The sequence below is a fragment of the Alexandromys fortis genome, unplaced genomic scaffold (assembly GCF_014885135.2).
Source record: "Alexandromys fortis isolate MF-2015 unplaced genomic scaffold, M_Fortis_MF-2015_v1.1 scaffold_29, whole genome shotgun sequence".
NCBI classification, from domain to species: domain Eukaryota; kingdom Metazoa; phylum Chordata; class Mammalia; order Rodentia; family Cricetidae; genus Alexandromys; species Alexandromys fortis.
Genome location: NW_026067891.1, coordinates 12158894 through 12176334, shown reverse-complemented (window position 1 = coordinate 12176334; position 17441 = coordinate 12158894). Strand labels below are relative to the sequence as shown.

The window sequence follows — 17441 nt, the reverse complement described above, 5'->3', positions numbered from 1 at the left end:
TTAACTTCCTAGTTAATCAGATGGATCCTTGTTTTCCTGGATGAGTTGCTTGAAAAATCCTCTACACAAGTGACACAGCTCTTGTCTTGTTACGAAAGAGGAAGTGGCCATTAAATGGATGTCACCCGGGATTTCTTCCAAGTCACTAATTCAAAATGCTCTAGAAAGAAATGACTATTGTTCATGGGTAAACAGAATGGCAGCTCCCTGGATTTGACACCTTCCTCACCCCTCGTAGTCTATTCTTAGTCAGCTCCCTCCGCACACTGTGTGATATAAGCACCCTCTCTTGGGCTGCCTGGTGAATTTACTGAGCACTGTTAATTACAGGGAGCCCCTTGGATGATCACAGCCAGGAGTGAGCTCTGTCATTGTCTTGGGCAGGAAGCAGTCACTGGTGGAATAACAGTAATTAGCTGTTCTGCGCAGACTCGCCAGCATTCGACAAGTATTGTGTGTGATGTCATCTGGCTACAACACCGGTCATCCTGGATTGCTGGACCCCTTCCTCCCTCACAGCCCATGCCACTCGTCCAGGCTGGCCTTCACTCAAGGGTTTAGAGTAGCTCCTTGCTAGAACCTTCTAGAATGTGCTAGAGCATGCTCCCTGTTAGGACCTCCACGCAGGCTCAGCAAGTATTTGCTGAGGAGGGAGATGAGAAGTGTTTTTTTCCTTGAGGAACTCAGACTATAATGAAGCAGTGTTGTCTCGGGTGTATCAGTCAACTCTTGCTATATACAAACCTTCTGGGATGTGACACCTTCAACAGAACATGGCTTCAGCTTATGATTCCCCAGGTGGGCCCTTTGGGTTGTGTTCAGTTGGGCAGCTCTGGGGAGGGGCAGTTTCTGCGTCTATGTATTCAAATAGAGACTGGGTAGTCTTTTCTAGAATAGCCTGTCTGTGAACTGGCCAGTCTGGTCTTGTTCGTGTGATCTCAGGACAGAAGGAAAGGGCTAGCGACATATGCACTTGTCAAAGCTGTCAGTCAGAACTGGGGCAGCTTTCTGTCACCCTTGGTTGCTATAAGCAGGTGACAGTCAGCAGGGTTCAGTGGTGGGAAAGATCCCACATGTCTCACTACTTTTGCATTCCCAACAGAAACAATATGATGTGGGATTTCTCTCTGCATTCTATGAATATGTTTTATTACAATTGGTTAATAAAGAAGCAACTTCGGCCTATGGCAGGGCAGAATAAAGCCAGGAGGGAAATCTGAACAGAGATATATAGAGAGAATAGGCAGAGTCAGGGAGACACCATGTAGCTGCCAAAGGAGACAGATACCGAACTCTTACCAGTAAGCCACAGCCTTGTGCTGATACGCAGATTAATAGAAATGGGTTAATTTAAGATGTAAGAGTTAGGGGGCTGGAGTGGTTAAGAGCACTGACTGTTCTTCCAGAGGTCCTGAGTTCAATTCCCAGCAACCACATGGTGGCTCACAGCCATCTATAATGAGATCTGGCGCCCCCTTCTGGCTTGCAGGCACACATGGAAGGAATACTGTACACATAATAAATAAATATTTTTTTAAAAAAGATGTAAGAGTTAGTTAATAAGAAGCCTGAGCTAATAAGCCAAGCAGTGTTGTAATTAATGTAGTTTCTGTGTGATTATTCAGGTCTGGGAAACTGGGAAATGAAAGAGCTACAACAACCTAAGGGGAGAAAGGTCTGGCCCATGATGTCAGAGTGATTTCAACCTGTGGCAGTGGGGAGGGCATAGCAGTAGGAGTGTGTAGCAGGGCTTCTCAGTATTAATCAAAGGAACCAGGGGCCAGGCTCTCACCTTTGAAGGCCCACCCTTTGTTACCTACTTCTAGGCAGGCCCACCTTCTAACGCTCCCACAGCTCGGGGCAGTAGGAGGACACAGTTGGTGAAGCTGCTTACCACCAAGCCTGGTGACCTGATTCGATCCCCAGGTCCCATACAATGGAAAGAGGGAACTGACTTCCAAAAGTTGTCCTAAACAAATAAACAAATGAACGAATGAACACCCCACAGTTCACCCAAACAATGTCCCTAGCTCAGGACCAAGCATTCACAGCATGGGCTTGTGAGAGCCATTTTAATTAAATCAGTAGTGCTACTTTTTCATGGGGGCAGAGTCATTTCATCATCCTACTGTCATTTTGGGAGTGCGGAGGTTGCAGAGGTGTCCCCCAGTTGCAGTGCTGGAGTTAAACCCAGGGCTCTGTACATGCTCAGAAGCATTCCAGCAGCCAGGCTGCAGCCCCAGCACACTTCCAGCTTTCTGAAATGCAATGCATTTATCTAATTATTCTTTATCAATTAAAAAACTCTCTCATTTCTATAAGCTCTGCCCTACTACTTCCTGTTTCTCATCTGTCCTCAGTCCTCCAAAACCTCTATGATTAAATTTGGTTAACTAGTAGCTAACTTTGCCCTCTGATTCAAAACAAACATTATTGTCAGTCTTGGGAGCATCAGGATGCAGTAAAAATATCACACAACATTTCTCCCTTTTTGTCTAAATTAAAACAGAAAGTGTTAACTCTAACATAGAAAAACTATATACAAAAAGAACAATTATCAGGTAAGAATTAGATTCACAATGTCCAGTCCATTTGTATTTGGCAAATTCAGAGAAAATACTCTATTATCTATCCTCTCTTGGTGAGTCCAAAGTTTTGTGCCTAATTTACTTTCAATCCTAACTTGTATTGCCAACCCAGAACTATTCTTTTAGACTTCAAACATTTTCTTAGATAAACAATTATTACAACTTTATGCACATTATACCTCTTTTGTGAGTTTCTTGAAATTGGTAACAAGGAAAACTATAATTATCTAGTCTTCAATCTCCGTCAGAGACCCAAGAAGAATAAAATATTACTTAAGTAGCAGGAAGTGCAGAGCAAACAGCTTCCAGGACTATAAAAACGACAGAAACAGCTGGCTGCTGGGCAATCACCCAAGGTTGCTCTGGAACATTCCTCTTCAACCTGCAGGCCTAGGATGTCTGTCAAGCTTCTCTGTGAAGCAGGGATTTTGAAGGACTGTCCTACCTTATCTTGGCAAAACAAGTCATTTTCTTTTGTGCCCTGCTTGTCCAGTTTGGACAGCATACTGTCAGCAGTTGAGGCAAGGGCAGTTTTTTGCCCAGTGACTAACTTTTGCCATAAAGAAAGAAAACTCCATATGACGTTTCTTCAATACCCATTATCTTATCTGAAGTAGATTGATGCTGCCAAGAGCAGATGTGTCTCATTGTAATGAAAAGCTTTATGTAATTAAAAAATCTTAAATGCCACCTTTTGTAGATCTCTGAAGTGTTTAAAAACCATCTGTCTATCTAAAATATATCTCTATTTGACCTTAAAGCAAACCTAACATGACTACAAATTTGATTGTAAAAGGTGACTAACTACTAACATGCATTTCTTTATTATCCTAAATAGTTTGTAATAATAACTTTCAAGGACTAGAAATTTATATTACCTTGTTAAATGAGCTGCAGAGGTACAATACCTTAAACAAGAGTAGAAACATATGAACAATATGTTCTAACAAGAATAACCTTAAATTTGTATCGATATACAAAAATCCATACCAATATTTAAAATATTTAAGACTAGTAGTTGCTTTTTTGGTTTAAAAGTTGATTCAATAATCTACCCTTTTATCCTGTCATTTTTATATCCCAATTTTTCTTTTTAGAACAAGATTCCTTTGTTCATCTTTTTTTACTGACCATTACCAATAACAAACTTGTAGCCAACCCCCTAAATGATGACATATTTCCATAGCCCACTGAATAACCAAAAACCACCCATTCCACCTCTTGGAAATGTGGCCATGTGCTTTCTAGTTTGCTTCCTGTTGTCTAAGGAGGTGATGGCATTTCTAGGGAATCCTGAGAAAATTGAGATAATGGTCAAGTCCTGGAAGAGCTAGCTGTATCATTTGTTGCCAGTCTCTGTGGAATGGGAAAGGATAGGACTTACCTGAAGTCCTGGCTGGAGTAGTCTGTGAGGCTGGACCATCTCAGCTAGCCACCTTGAGATTATCCTGAGCAGTCTGTAGCCCAAAGCTGATCTTTGGGTGGTATTTGTCATCTTAGTGACTTTACCACAATCCAGGTGGAATTGTTGTGGGGGCCCATCATCCTTTTGGAGACTTCAAAGGTTGCTGTGAATGGTCAAGGTTCACTGTAGAAAATTAAAACATTTTAAATGTCATATGGAGCAGATCTCAGAGAAGTTGAAGGACCACAATTTGCTAAGTACATCTGAAGTACACAAACTTAATTCCTAGTTACCTGTTACTCAAGCCTGAAATCATGTACAGGAAGCTAGATTAAACTTTTTCTAGGATTAGTACTCATGTGACCCGTAATACCACAACAGAAAGTTTAAATATATATGCATATTATTATTGTAAATTTTGAGATAATATTTATACCTTAAGAAAAGTTTTAATGAGTCAAAATAAAACCAAAGATATGAGATCATGATATATAGAGTCCATTAATTTTGGTTTTCTTCTGTACCATACCAGATAACTCTTCTGACATGAGGCAGGGATTTTTGATTTTCCTTTAAAAAGCATGATTAGGTTTAGAGGAGAGAACCACACTCCAACTCCAAAGCTAACTTTTATTTTTAATTGAACTGGGACTACAAAAAGACCATTTGCCTTCTATATGTCTACATATATTTGTAAAGAACATCAGAAACAAACATTTGGGAAGATTTATGAAATTTTATCCTATTGGAAATGTGCTACACCATTGGGCCAATTTACGCTTTTCTCGAGACATTTTCTCTGAATGGTTCATCCTTTTTCTTCAAGTGTCTCATTTGTCCAGTCATCTTCAGATTCTTTAGCTGACTGCCTTCATTATCCTGGAAAGACAAAAACAAAATGCTGCCCTAACCCTAACGCTAAAGAGTTTCCTTTTTGGCAGGTTATATCTGATTAAATGAAAGATATTTGTTAGTCTTTTAAGTTAGTTTAGATTTAATAGCCATGCTGTTTGATGAACTATCACCTTTTCTAATTAAGAGGTCTCTTCTGTTCAAATCTAATCTTTATCCATTTTGATGATATCCATAGCTTTTCTTCTCCTCTGGAAACAAAATCAAAACCTCTTCCCCAACATAACACATATCCTGGGTTCCATTCTGAGGTCAACACATCTTTGAAGTATACAGGCTGATTGAACTCAGCAGGTTTTTTTTTTATTATCCAATGTCTCTCCAAAGCTGCTATTCTTTTTCATTAACATCTAAAAATTTAAAGTTAATAGAGCATTATGCAATCTATCTCTGGGGGTCTTTATTACCCCTTTTATTGTTTATTTTTTATTAAGCATATCTTTTAAAGTGCAATTAAATCTTTCTATAACTGCTTGCTCTGTAGGATTGTGTTGTATATCTGTTATGTGCTTTATATGCTGGAGCATTGTCAGTCTTAATTTGTACAGATATTCCCATGATGGCTGTAACTTCTAATAAATGTGTAATTACAGAATCAGCCTTGTCAGAATGCAAAGCAGTTGCCCATTGAAATCCTAAATATGTATCTATAGTGTGGTGGATATAATATAATTTTCCAAACTCTGCAAAATGAAGTACACCCATTTGCCAAATTTCATTTCTTTGAGTACCCTTTGGGTTGCTTCCTGCAGGTGGTAGAGCTTGGTTATACAAAAAATAAGTAGGACATTTCCTTGGCTTGTTGCCAGGTGATGAAAAAATATTTCTTCAAACTCTTCCTATTTCTTTTGAAATTCTGAGGCTTACAGCATATTTCCTACAAATAGCTGATCAATTTTATCATTACCTTGTGCTAGAGGGCCTGGCAGACCCATATGGTATCTGATATGTGCTATATACATGGATGATTTCTATTTCTGGTTATTCCTTGTAATTGAATAAATAACAAATTTAATTCTGAATCATTTGGAATAAATTCAGGAGTTTCAATATATAAAACATCTCTTTCTGCATATTGAGAGTCAGTAACTATAGTGAGAGGTTCTGCAAAATCCAATAACACAATGAGAACAGCATATAAATCTGACTTTTGAACTGAATAATAACGGCTTTGAGCCACTTTATTTAAGTTTCCTGACTTATAACCTTCCTTTCCTGATTTGTTTGCATCAATATAGAATGTCAGGGCTCCATTGGCATTCTGTGAACAATGTGAGGAAGGATCCACTTAGTTCTCTTTATAAACTGCAGTCACTTGTTTTGGGGATATTCGTTGCCAATCTCTCCCCCCCAAAATTACTGCAAGGTCTTTGCCAATGTTCGTTTTCTCTCTATAATGAGGAAATTTGGCATTAGTAAAAGATACTATAATTTCTGCTGAGTCTATTCCTGCTAATTGACAAAGTCTTAATTTTCCTTTCAGGATCAATTCAGAAACATTTTCTACATAAGCCTTAATTTTTTTACTTTGTTTATGTGGTAAAATTATTCATTCTAAAATATTATCTTCTCTCTGCATTAGAATTTCAGTAGGAGATTGTGTAGAAGGTGAAATAACCAGAATACAGTCCAGTTTCTGGATCCAGATGATCCACATGTATATTCTGTAATTTCTTTTCTACCAGAGCCAAGTCTCTCTCAACCTCAGCTGATAATTTTCTTGGACTATTTAAGTCCTCATCAGCTTGTAAGGTTTGAAATAAATTGCTTAGTTCTTGAGTTGCCAATTCAGTTGCGGGATGTAGCCAGTTAATATCTCCCAGGATTTTTTAAAATTGTTAAGAGTTCATAATTGAGCTCTTTGGATTTGTGCTTTCTATGGTTGAAATTTTTGTAACCCTATCTCATAGCCTATGTAATTAAAAGAATCTCCTTTTTGTGTTGATTGAGGAGTAATTTGTAATCCCTAACATGGCAATAATTGTCTTTACTTCAAAATTTTTCTCTAAGGTATCCCAATCTGAATCAGCCCATAAGATATTATTCATATGATGGTAAATTATAGATTAAGGAAACTGATTGAAAATTATTTCCAATGGTTGTTGTATAAAATATCGACATGAGATAGGGCTGTTTAACATCTCTTGTAGGAGAATTTTCCACTGATCTCTTTTAACAGGTTGGGAATTATTATAAGTAGGAGCTGTGAAGACAAATTTTTCTCTATTCTGTTCTTGTAAAGGAATAGTAAAAAAAAAAAAAGAAGTCTTTTAAATCAATCACTGTACTAGACCGTTCTCTATGTGATAGAGAAGGCAAGGGTATTCCAGACTGTAGAGAGCCCATTGGCTGAATCATCTTATTAACAGCTCTTAGATTTGTTGCCACTCTCCATTTTCCAGGTTTCTTTTTACCGACAAATACAGGAGAATTCCAAGGACTGGTTGATTCTTCAATATGTTGAGCATTTAGCTGCTCCTGTGCAAATTGTCCTAATGTCTGTAATTTTTCTGATTTAAAAGGTCATTGTTTCACCTAGACAGGTTTTTCAATTAACCATTTTAAAGGTCTGGTTGTGGATACCTTTGATAAATCAGGGGCTGTTGTGTCCTGTTTGTGTACAACCTGAATGGTTGGTGACTGTTCTTGATAATACATTTTAATATTTTTCTCAGAAACACACATTAGTTTATTTCATAGTAATTTTATTTGTGGTTTGTTTCTGAGATTGGAGGAATGCTAATCTGGGCATTGCATCTTTAACAATAAATGGCCCCATAAATTGATTACTATATTAGCCACATAAGGTTTTAATTTTCCTCTCTGTCTTTCTAGCCCTGTTCACTCAACACATCTTGCACATTGTTTTACCTGAGATAAAGTTCCAATCCCTAGAAGCTGAAATTTACCTCCTGAAGAGGCCAATTTGGATCCCAAGATTTTGTTGCAATTATTGTTATCTTCCCCATGTCTACTAAGCTCTCAGTTTCCTTGCCATTGATTTGTGTTTTTAATTTTAGTCTTTGATCATTTATAGAAGTTTGTCAAATACTTGTTTTATTGTCTCTCCTGAAAATTTTATCAAATGAAGTTGTTCTGTCATCCAGAGAAGTATGGTTTTTTACAATAGGCAATATGTCTTTTAATTGCTCTTTGGAGGAGTTTCCCCAATGCTGGCAGAAAAAGATTGAATCAAATTTGACACAGGGACCTGCAAGAGGAACCCTAAGGTGTTTCCCAATAGCAAAGGGTGACCTTGCCTGTCTCATGTTGATCTGCATTCATTAGTCCAGTGTTGACCTTAGCCACACCTTCTGGCTTTTGTTTGGACTATCTCTAGAAAAAAAAAGTTGTTCCTAGTCATGCCTTGCCTACAATCACTTTTCAGACAACCTGGTTTTTCTGAATTATCACAATCAAAACATCTAACTCTTTGATTTTTCTTAAAATTTTTAGAAATCAGTTCTCCTATCCAAGTATTATCATAATCATGACATCCAATATCAGCTGTATTTCTAATCCATTTTTCTATTGGTGCTGATCTTGCCTTTAAAGCCCTAATCGCACCTTTACTTCTGAATTAGCATTTTCAAAAGCCAAGGATTCAATTAATATTTATCTGACTTCTGGATCTGATATCATTCTATTTACAGCTGAAGTAAGTTTTTGTAAAAAAAAAAATCAATGAAGGCTTCTTTGGGCCTTGTATAACTTTAGTAAACAACTCAGTCCTCTTTCCAGATTCTCCAATCCTGTCTCAAGCATTCAAAGCTCCTGTATGGCATAGGACCAAGGTATGATCATCAGATCTAAACTGGGCCTCACCAAGAAGCCCTTCTTGGAAAATTTCCGTAGCTCTAGCCCTACCATGCTGCTCTATGACCCTGGCTTCCTCTTTCTACCATGTATTCCATTGTAACTGAGGACCAGCTTCCAATACTGCTGTAACTAAACCTTTCTGGTCTTCTGAAATAATTCTGTTGTGAGTGGCCCAGGAATTTAACATCTGCTTTACAAAAGTTGAATGCATACCATATGAAATTATTGCTTCCTTAAATCTTTCAAGTAACATTTGCACAGAATCCCAGTTAACTTCTGCATAGCCTTGGGTGATTTTGAATGGTAATTGGATAAACTAGGTTGGTTTTTCTGATGACCTTGGGCCTCTCCTCTTCAGTTTCATAATGCAATGGTGCAGTAGCTTCTGCTCTAAACATCTTTGTCTTTGTGTGAATATTTTTCCTAGTTTCATTAGTATATCTTTCTGAGTATTATCTTATCAGTAAATTTTTCGTATTTGGCACCAATATCAAGCCACGTTTAGGGAACAAAACCTGAATTATCAATCTGATAACGATTATAATTGACATCAATCCCAGCTAAGTTGATTATCCCTTCATTTAAGTGTTTCGTTTTCAAACCATTCACTGTATAACTATAGAGAGGTCTACCTCCCTGCATCGTAATATTGTTCCCCATTTTTAAATGACGGAAAACTTTTTTCTTTTTTTTAAACAAATGTGCCCCCCCCCCCCGGCTTTAAGAATTCTCAGGCGTCTTACAAGATCTGCTGACAACACTGAAATGTGAGTCTGGCTGTCAGAGAACACAGGTGGTGCACAGCCTGGCTGAGGGGCAGCTGCAGCAGCTCACATGTAGCAAGGGGGCAAGAGTGTGTAGCAGTCGCAGCAACAACAGAAGCCCAGGTAGCTGTTGAGGCAACTGATCTGGTGTGGTAGAGGATGAAGAGAGGGTCCGGGAAAGCTCGCAGCCCATGGTGAGAGGGAGTCAGCTGCCTGAAATGCGGACACTGGAACGTGTGCAAGATGCATGTGCGTTAGGAAGTGAGGGCATGAGCCTGGGGTGGCAGTCAGAGCCTAACTCCAGCAGGATTTGGAGCCCAGGCGCCTGTGGACATTGGGGCCAGGAACTGGCAGCAGCTGGAGGCTGTTGTAGAGTGGCTGCAACGGGAAAATCCCAGGCTTGCTCAGAGGACTTGGGATGAGGGAGGAAAAGCCAGCCACAGCGGGAGCTCAGGTGGCTGCAAAGCCAGGAGTGAGCATCTTCTTTGTGATTTTGTGACCCAAGTTGAACACCAGATAATGTGTTTGTATAATTATTCCTTATCAATAAAAACTCAGGAGTTAGGTAATGGGATAAGGACCTGCATGATCAGAGAAGCAGTGGAGAAGTGACCCATGACCTCCTTCCTTCCTCCCCTGGTTCCTCTATCCAAAAGGGCCCTGGCCCTCTCTAAATCCTGCCCTGCTACTGCCAATCTCTCTATCTGTTCTCAGTCCTCTAAAACCTCTATGGTTAATTTTGGTCATCCAATGGCTAGCTCTGCCCTCTGAGTCAAAACAAGCCTTAGTGTCAGTCTCAGGAGCATCAGAATGAAATCAAAATATCGCAGAACAGAAATGTTCACCTTTTCCCTTCATGCACATGAGGGATTCTGGTCTGCCACCTTTTTGAGATTATAATTTAATTATAACATTTGTCTCGTTCATTTCCCCCTCTAAACACTTCCATATATCCCTCACTGCCCTCCTTCAAATTCACAGCCTTTTTTTCTCCAATGTTATTGTATTCATATATGTATATGCATATATATTCTTAAATATAACCTGTTCATCCCATACTATTTTACTTGTATGTATGTTTTAGTCTGGTCGGTGATCTGTGTTGGCTTCACAGACTGACTGTGAAGGTAGGGAGGGTTTTTGGACCCCTATTTAGCCTCCTGGATTTGGGGTTATTCCCCTTTAATGTTTGGCCAAATTCACCAGTGAGGCTGTCTGGGGTCAGAGTTTTCTCCCTGTGGCTGCCTCATGACTCCTCATTCCTATTAAGCTTTGCCAACAGCAGGCTCACTTCCTGTGGGGTACATGCTCCCCTTGCATGGGTACATCTTGGCAATATGGTCTGTCTGGTACTGCTCACCTCAAAGACCACACTGGACTGTTTTTCTTTCACCTAGGCCTGCCATACCACTACACATGCCTGCCAAGCCATGTCTGTATATTTAAACACCCTTGAACTTCCTGGACCACATGCTCCTAGGATGCACAGAGCCCCTGGATTCAGGTGTCTGTGTCTCAGTGGCACGAAGCACAACAGGTGCTCCACCAGCACTCATCGCGTGTATAACGACCCCTCTCGGGGAGGCTGGCACACTGTAGGCAACACACAGTGGCTGCCTTTCCCGTTGATGACATGGTTAGTATGCCCTGGGTTGAAAGACCTACAGGGGTGCAGACAAACCATTCTTTCTCTATGGCTTCCACACTGGGCATCTGCCAAATCCCAGTGTCCCGCCTGTGGCCGTTTCCTCACAGAGCCAAGTGCTGGCCTTTAGCCCAGAGCCCCAGAGTGAAGCCAGAGTGTAAAGCCGGGCTGCCCGGGATCCATGGGCTTCCACCGTCCCCAGTGCATCCCGGAAGCCTCAATATTCCCTTCTGGCAAGTTTCCAAACTCCAAGCCAGGAAGCAGAATTGGTCTCTCTTCCAGAAAACAGAGGCAGAAGTTACTTTCGGCTGGATACTGAAGGAGCAGGAGAGGCCTGGGTCCCAGACGTGGGTGGAGGCACCAGTTCCAGGGTGGGTACCAGATTTCCTCGATCAGTGTGGCCCAGCGTCTCCCCAGATAGGCCAGTGCCCAGGAAGCAGGACTGTGGGTGGAGGATTCTGACTGGAGGACTGCCCAGACCTCATCAAGTAGCTCAGGTCTCCTCACAAGGCCCCACATTTCCGCCTTGCCCTTGGGCCTGTCCTTCTGGGGATGGTCCTAGCCCCGTCCTCGGGGTCAGGTGAGGTGGGATGGAGCTGGATGGACAGAGCTGTCATCCAATCAGCAGGCCCTCCCTGGACTTTTGGTTCCTCTGCAGGGATGCGGCCTGTGCCAAAGCCACTTCCTCTTGGCGAAAGCCAAAGTCCTGGGCCCGTGGCCTGGGTTATGTGAAGGAAGAACAGGAGGGGACCCAGGCTGCCTTCGTCAGAACCCTGCTAGCAGTGTCCCACAATTCTTGGCAAGATGAGCGTGGTGCCTGGGCAGGGAGGGCCACTGAGTCAGCAGCCCTTCTATGCTTGTGTTCGTCCTTGAATATGTGAAAGAGCAGGAGAGAGGACGGAAGAGTGCCCTGGATTCAGGACGGTAAAACCAAGGGTTGGGCCCTCTTCTGAAGCCTCAGTTTGTCATCTGTGAAATGGGGATAATGAGCCCTTGCTCAGCTAGCTTCACAAGGCTTGACACCAAGACATGCTGTGTAAACACAGCTCCACCCTTCATCCCAGTGCGTCTGTTTTTTCATGTGGGGTGGCCCCTCTGGGCACCCATCTCCTGGAATCTGCTCCAGCTCCTACAGATCTTAGAGTTCTAGCCGCCTACAGTGGGATTTGCTGGTCTTCCCTGAAAAACGCTGTGTGTGGATGGTTCAGCCCCAGGCAGCAGCAGCTGCTGAGGCTGCCTATGGCAGGGAGCCCAGGAGGATGGAGCCAGGAGAGGAACAGAGAGGACGGGAATGCGCTCTGCGAGGGGTGGACTCCTGTCTGGGCTCTGCAACCAGGCCCTGGGGTGACTTAAATGTAGAAAGAACATAGGAAGAAACATGGCGGGGGGGGGGGGGGGGGGGGGGGAGAGTGGGTGAGAGAGAGAGAGAGAGAGAGAGAGAGAGAGAGAGAGGGAAAAAAGAGAGAGGAGGGGGAGGGGGGAACAGACAGAAAGATGGAGGAACAGAGAGGGAGAGATAGGGGTAGCATTCTTGGGAGGAAAGAGAGCAGGATGTTTGCATGATGACCAGACAATGATGATTGTCACCTACATAGAGACACTTAGGTGACAGGAGAAAGGGAGAGGCAATTGATCACAAGGGAACACTTCTCTAAGCAGGAAGTTAATACGGGTATGTGTGTAGAGGGAGGAGCCTTGTGCAGCAGAAAGGAGGCAGACTTACCTCACTCCTGAAGGCTGTCCCTGACCAGCATATGTGCATCCAACTGATAAATAAATAAGTAAATAGACAAACAACATCAACACAAAGAAGTTAACAGGCTGTCAAATGGCTCTGTGGGTAAAGGTGATTGCCTCCAGTCCTAACTACCGGAGTTCGAGCCCCAGGCCCCACATGGTGGGAAGAGAACTAGCTACCAAAGTTACCCTCTGATCTCCAGAAGCACACTGTGGCATGAACATGCCCACAGTTGCCATAAAATAAATAAATAAATAAAGATAACAAGCATTTTTCAAAGGAAGTTAATAATGGGGCTGAGGACATGGCTTGGTAGATAAAGGGCCTGACTTGTGAGTGTGAGGAACTGAACTCAGCGCTTCAGAGTCAGCAGGGAAACCGGTTAGGAGTTGCAATCCCAGTGTTCAGCAGTTTCCCTCCCTTCCCTCCCTCACTTCTCCCTTCTCTTTCCTCCCCCCCTCCTCCTCCTCTTTTTCTGTTTTTGAGACAGGCTTTCTTGTAGTCCAGTCTGGCCTTGAACTCACTATCTATGCAGCCAAAACTGCTTTTGAACTCCTGGTCCTCCTACCTTCATCTGAACAAAAAGTTTAACATTGTCACTTTCTTCAGTTAGTTGCTTTAGAACCTGAACGGGTTTATTTGAAAGGATTCAGGCTACAGCTCTTGTTCGGTTTTAGGAGTTTCAGCTTTGTGTGTATGTCCATGTTGTGTGAGCAGAACGCTGAAGAACACCAGTCCAGTCCTTGAGCTTTGTCCTGGTGAACGGGCCTTTGAGCATATGGCAGTGCTGTGGCATTCAGCCTGGCGGGTGCACTTTTATTGGAAGGTCAGAAGTACAGTTATTTGGAGGCAGTGTGTGGTGACACTGGGCATGACGCAGGCCTCAACAAAGGGGAGTTTGTCCCCTAGTAAAGAATTGGAGGAATCTGAGTTGGTGAGCCAGCTGCTGCAGGAATAGCTGAATGTGTTCTGTGGCTGCACAGCTCCTGGCTCATGTGCTCAGTCCTGGTCTCAGAGATAAGCCCGCCCGTGTGAGCCCATGAGCCTCGGTCAGTCCCCGCGGGAATAATGGGGGAGTCATAAGATACCAGCGAGGAGAGCTGGCAGAGAAGGGTGAAGGGTTTGTGTAAGGCGTGTCCGCCAGAGGGAGGTGGCAGGACAGCTGGAGTCAGAAAAGTGCAGTCTTGAACAATTCCATTTCACAAATACCTGCGGGCACTCCGACTATTGAGGCGAAAGCTTCATGACAGCTGGGCCCTTCCTTCATCTCAGGAAACCCCCGTGACCATGTTATAATGTGGAAAATACAAAGCTGAGTGGAGGAAGCCAGGCACAGAAGCTCAGCAGCTGTCCCTTCGACTGTCACTGTCCAGGAGAGTATCCAGAGATTTAGGGCTGAGTTGGGAGGGATGACTGCGTAACAGGTACAGTTTCATGATAGAGTCACAGGCTGTGCCAGAACTGGGTGGCGGTGATGGAGATACAGTGTTTAGACAAAGGGACCAATTACATTTTATTCATACTTTACCACAATAAAGCATGTTTCCCTGAAAATAATTGTGTGTGTTGTGCATGTATGTATGTGAACCCACTAACCGGTGGTGTATGTGCACACATTTATTGGCCAGAGGTCAATATCAGCTGTCTTCTTCCGCCTTATTTTTCCAGCACAGGGTTTCTCACCAACTTGGAGTCCACCATTCTGGCTAGTCTGGCTGGCCCAGAAGCCCTCAGGATCTGGCCATCCCCTCCCCATCGGATGGGGTGTGAGGGGCAGTTAGCAGGTGTGCTTCACCACGCCCAACCTTTTATGTGGATCTGGACTCAAATCCTCAGTTTGCGAGGCTCCCTGGCCTACAGACAACTGTTGGAGTCTTGCATTTTTCTTCTCTCTCCTTTCCCTTTCCTTATTCTTGTTTTCTCTGTCTTTCTATACCTGTCTTTTTCTATCTCTCCTCTGTCTCGGTTTCTGTCAGTCTCTGTCTCTGTCTGCCTCTCTCTCTCTCTCTCTCTCTCTCTCTCTCTCTCTCTCTCTCTCTCTCTCTCTCTCTCCACACACACACACAGTGCTAGGGCTCAAACTCCAGGATCTGGCACATCTTGGTCAGTACTCTACCATGGAGCTGGACCTCCAGCCCCAGATGGCTTTGCCACTACAAAGGAGAGGAAAGTGAATGTGGCACCCATGATCAGCTTACCAGCTGGTCCCATCACCCATGGGACAGATTGACACTCTGGGGCTGCTGGTGGGGTGTACCAAAGTCACATCCATTGTGTAGCATTCTTGCTAAGAAAACAGCCTGCATTGGATCGTGGGTGTGATAACAGTCTTGGCTGGCAACTTGCTGAGATCTAGAGTCCCTGGGGAGACAGACTTTGGCCACTCCTGTGGTGTTATCATGACTAAGCTGATGATGTGGGTAGAGGCATCCACTCTGGGTGGCACCATTCCCTGGAATGTATCCTCCACTGCACAAAAAGAATCAAGTGAGCTGAGCACAGCATCCATCCCTTTCTGCGTCTTCACCGCAGATACTGCTACCACTGTGGCTTCCCTCAGCCACCCATCCCTCAGATGCTCCTGCCTCTGGCTTCCCTGTGTGATGGCTTACAACCCTGAACTGTGAGCCATCATCAACTGCTTTTGTTATCTTAGCACAGCAAGAAGAAAGGGAAGAAATGGAGAAGCACTGAGAATGTTGGTCAGGCTTTCTGTTTCTATTACCAAGATGACAGCTTGAAGGAGAACGGCTTCATTTGGGCTCTGTCTGACTTTGTTGATTCTAGGCCTATGGTGAGACAGGACATTGTGGCAGTAAGGATCTATGGAAGGAGAGGATCTCCCAGAGACAGGAAACAGAGAAGAGAGGACTAAGGACTCTGCACACCCTCTGAGATCTACTTCCTCCAGCTAGGCCCCGCCTCCTAAAGATTCCACATCCCAATGCTAACTAACATATTATGAATCCACTCAGGGATGAATCCACTCCTTTGGTCAGAGCCCTTAAAACCCAGTCACTTCCCAAATGCCTTCCAGCTGGCAGCCAAGCACTTCATACTCAGACCACAGCAACCAGCATGTCAGACATCTCATGAAGAAGGCCAATGCTCGCTCTTAAATCCCGTCACTGTCATGAAAATGAGTGAGGGGCCACTCTGGAGTGAAGAGAGTGAGGGACAGATGGAGACTATCATCTTGGAGTAGAAAAATCACAGAGATGTGCGTGGACTATCTGGAGGTGTGTTATGTGGGTGATAAATGAGATGCTGGCATTGTGTCATGGTAGATTTGGTGGTGAGTGCATGCACGTGCATGCATTTGTGTATGTGAAAGTGAACCCGCATGTGCCATAGCATGCATGCTGAGGTCAGAGGACCTCAGCGGTCAGTGCTCGCTTTCCACCCTGTTTGCCATTGGGGCCTCTTTGTTGCTTTTCCGCTGTGTGAGCCAGGAGCTGGTCCCTGAGCTTCCCCAGGACTTCTCTTGTCTCTGCCTCACGTCTCCCAGGAAGAGCATGGATGCTTGTGTTACTTGGTCCAGCTTCTGACTAGGATCTGGAGAGCTGAACTCAGGTCCTCACCCTTGCCTGGAAAGCACATTTACACAGAACTAGCTCTTCAGCCCTTGTATTAAATTCTTAATTATAATTATTACACTTTGGCTATGTAAGGAAATATCTTCATTTTTCAGAAATATACTGTAAAGCACTTAGATAAAAAGAAAGTTGAGTTTAAGCAACTTTCAAGTATTTCAGAAATCTGTGTGTGCAGGTGTGCACGCACACACACTTTTTACACACTTACATGTATATTAGTTCACTAAAAACTAAGATTTAATCACAGCATAAACAAGGCCTAGTCTGCATTGAATTAAAAAGAGAGATTAAAAGTCAATTTTACAGGTTTTTTTGTTTTTTGTTTTTTTGTTTATTTGTTTGTTTTTTTGTTTGTTTTTTAAGACAGGGTTTCTCTGTGGCTTTGGAGCCTGTCCTGGAACTAGCTCTGTAGACCAGGCTGGTCTCGAACTCACAGAGATCTGCCTGCCTCTGCCTCCCAAGTGCTGGGATTAAAGGCATGAGCCACCATCGCGGCTACAGATTTTAATAATAGAATCAGGTTGCAAATTACTGACATGAAAGGAGCCATGTATTGATTTGGGGGTGAACTTTTCCAACCCCATTAATGTGACATGTTCACATGACTTTTGTCGACCAACACAATGGTCACGTTTGTAAAACTCTTCAGAGGTTTCATGGTCTTTCCCACATGTGACCTTTAACTCTGGAATATTCAAATCATTCCTTTGAATGCTTTTTTTCTTTCCACCTCACACGTCACCTGTATCCACTCTCCCTCTTTTGCATGAAGCAGCCTGACTTCGACAGGTTCTCACATGCCGAGTGTCTTGCTTTCCCTTGAGCAGGCCTGTCTTTCCCGAGCGCGGCACACGGCTTTCATTTCCTCTGCAGGTGCTTCGTGTTCTGTACTATTCAGATTGTCCTACTCCGGTTTTTAAAAGTTACCCAGAAATCTCAGGAACATCCAGAGTCTTGTCAATCATAATCTCAGT

General features: G+C 43.2%; 1 protein-coding gene across 1 annotated transcript in view; it reads left to right on the top strand.

Moving 5' to 3' along the window:
- Emp2 (epithelial membrane protein 2) overlaps positions 1-17441 on the top strand; it is a 43465-nt gene that overhangs the window by 14177 nt on the left and 11847 nt on the right. The gene's annotated exons all lie outside the window — the stretch shown is intronic.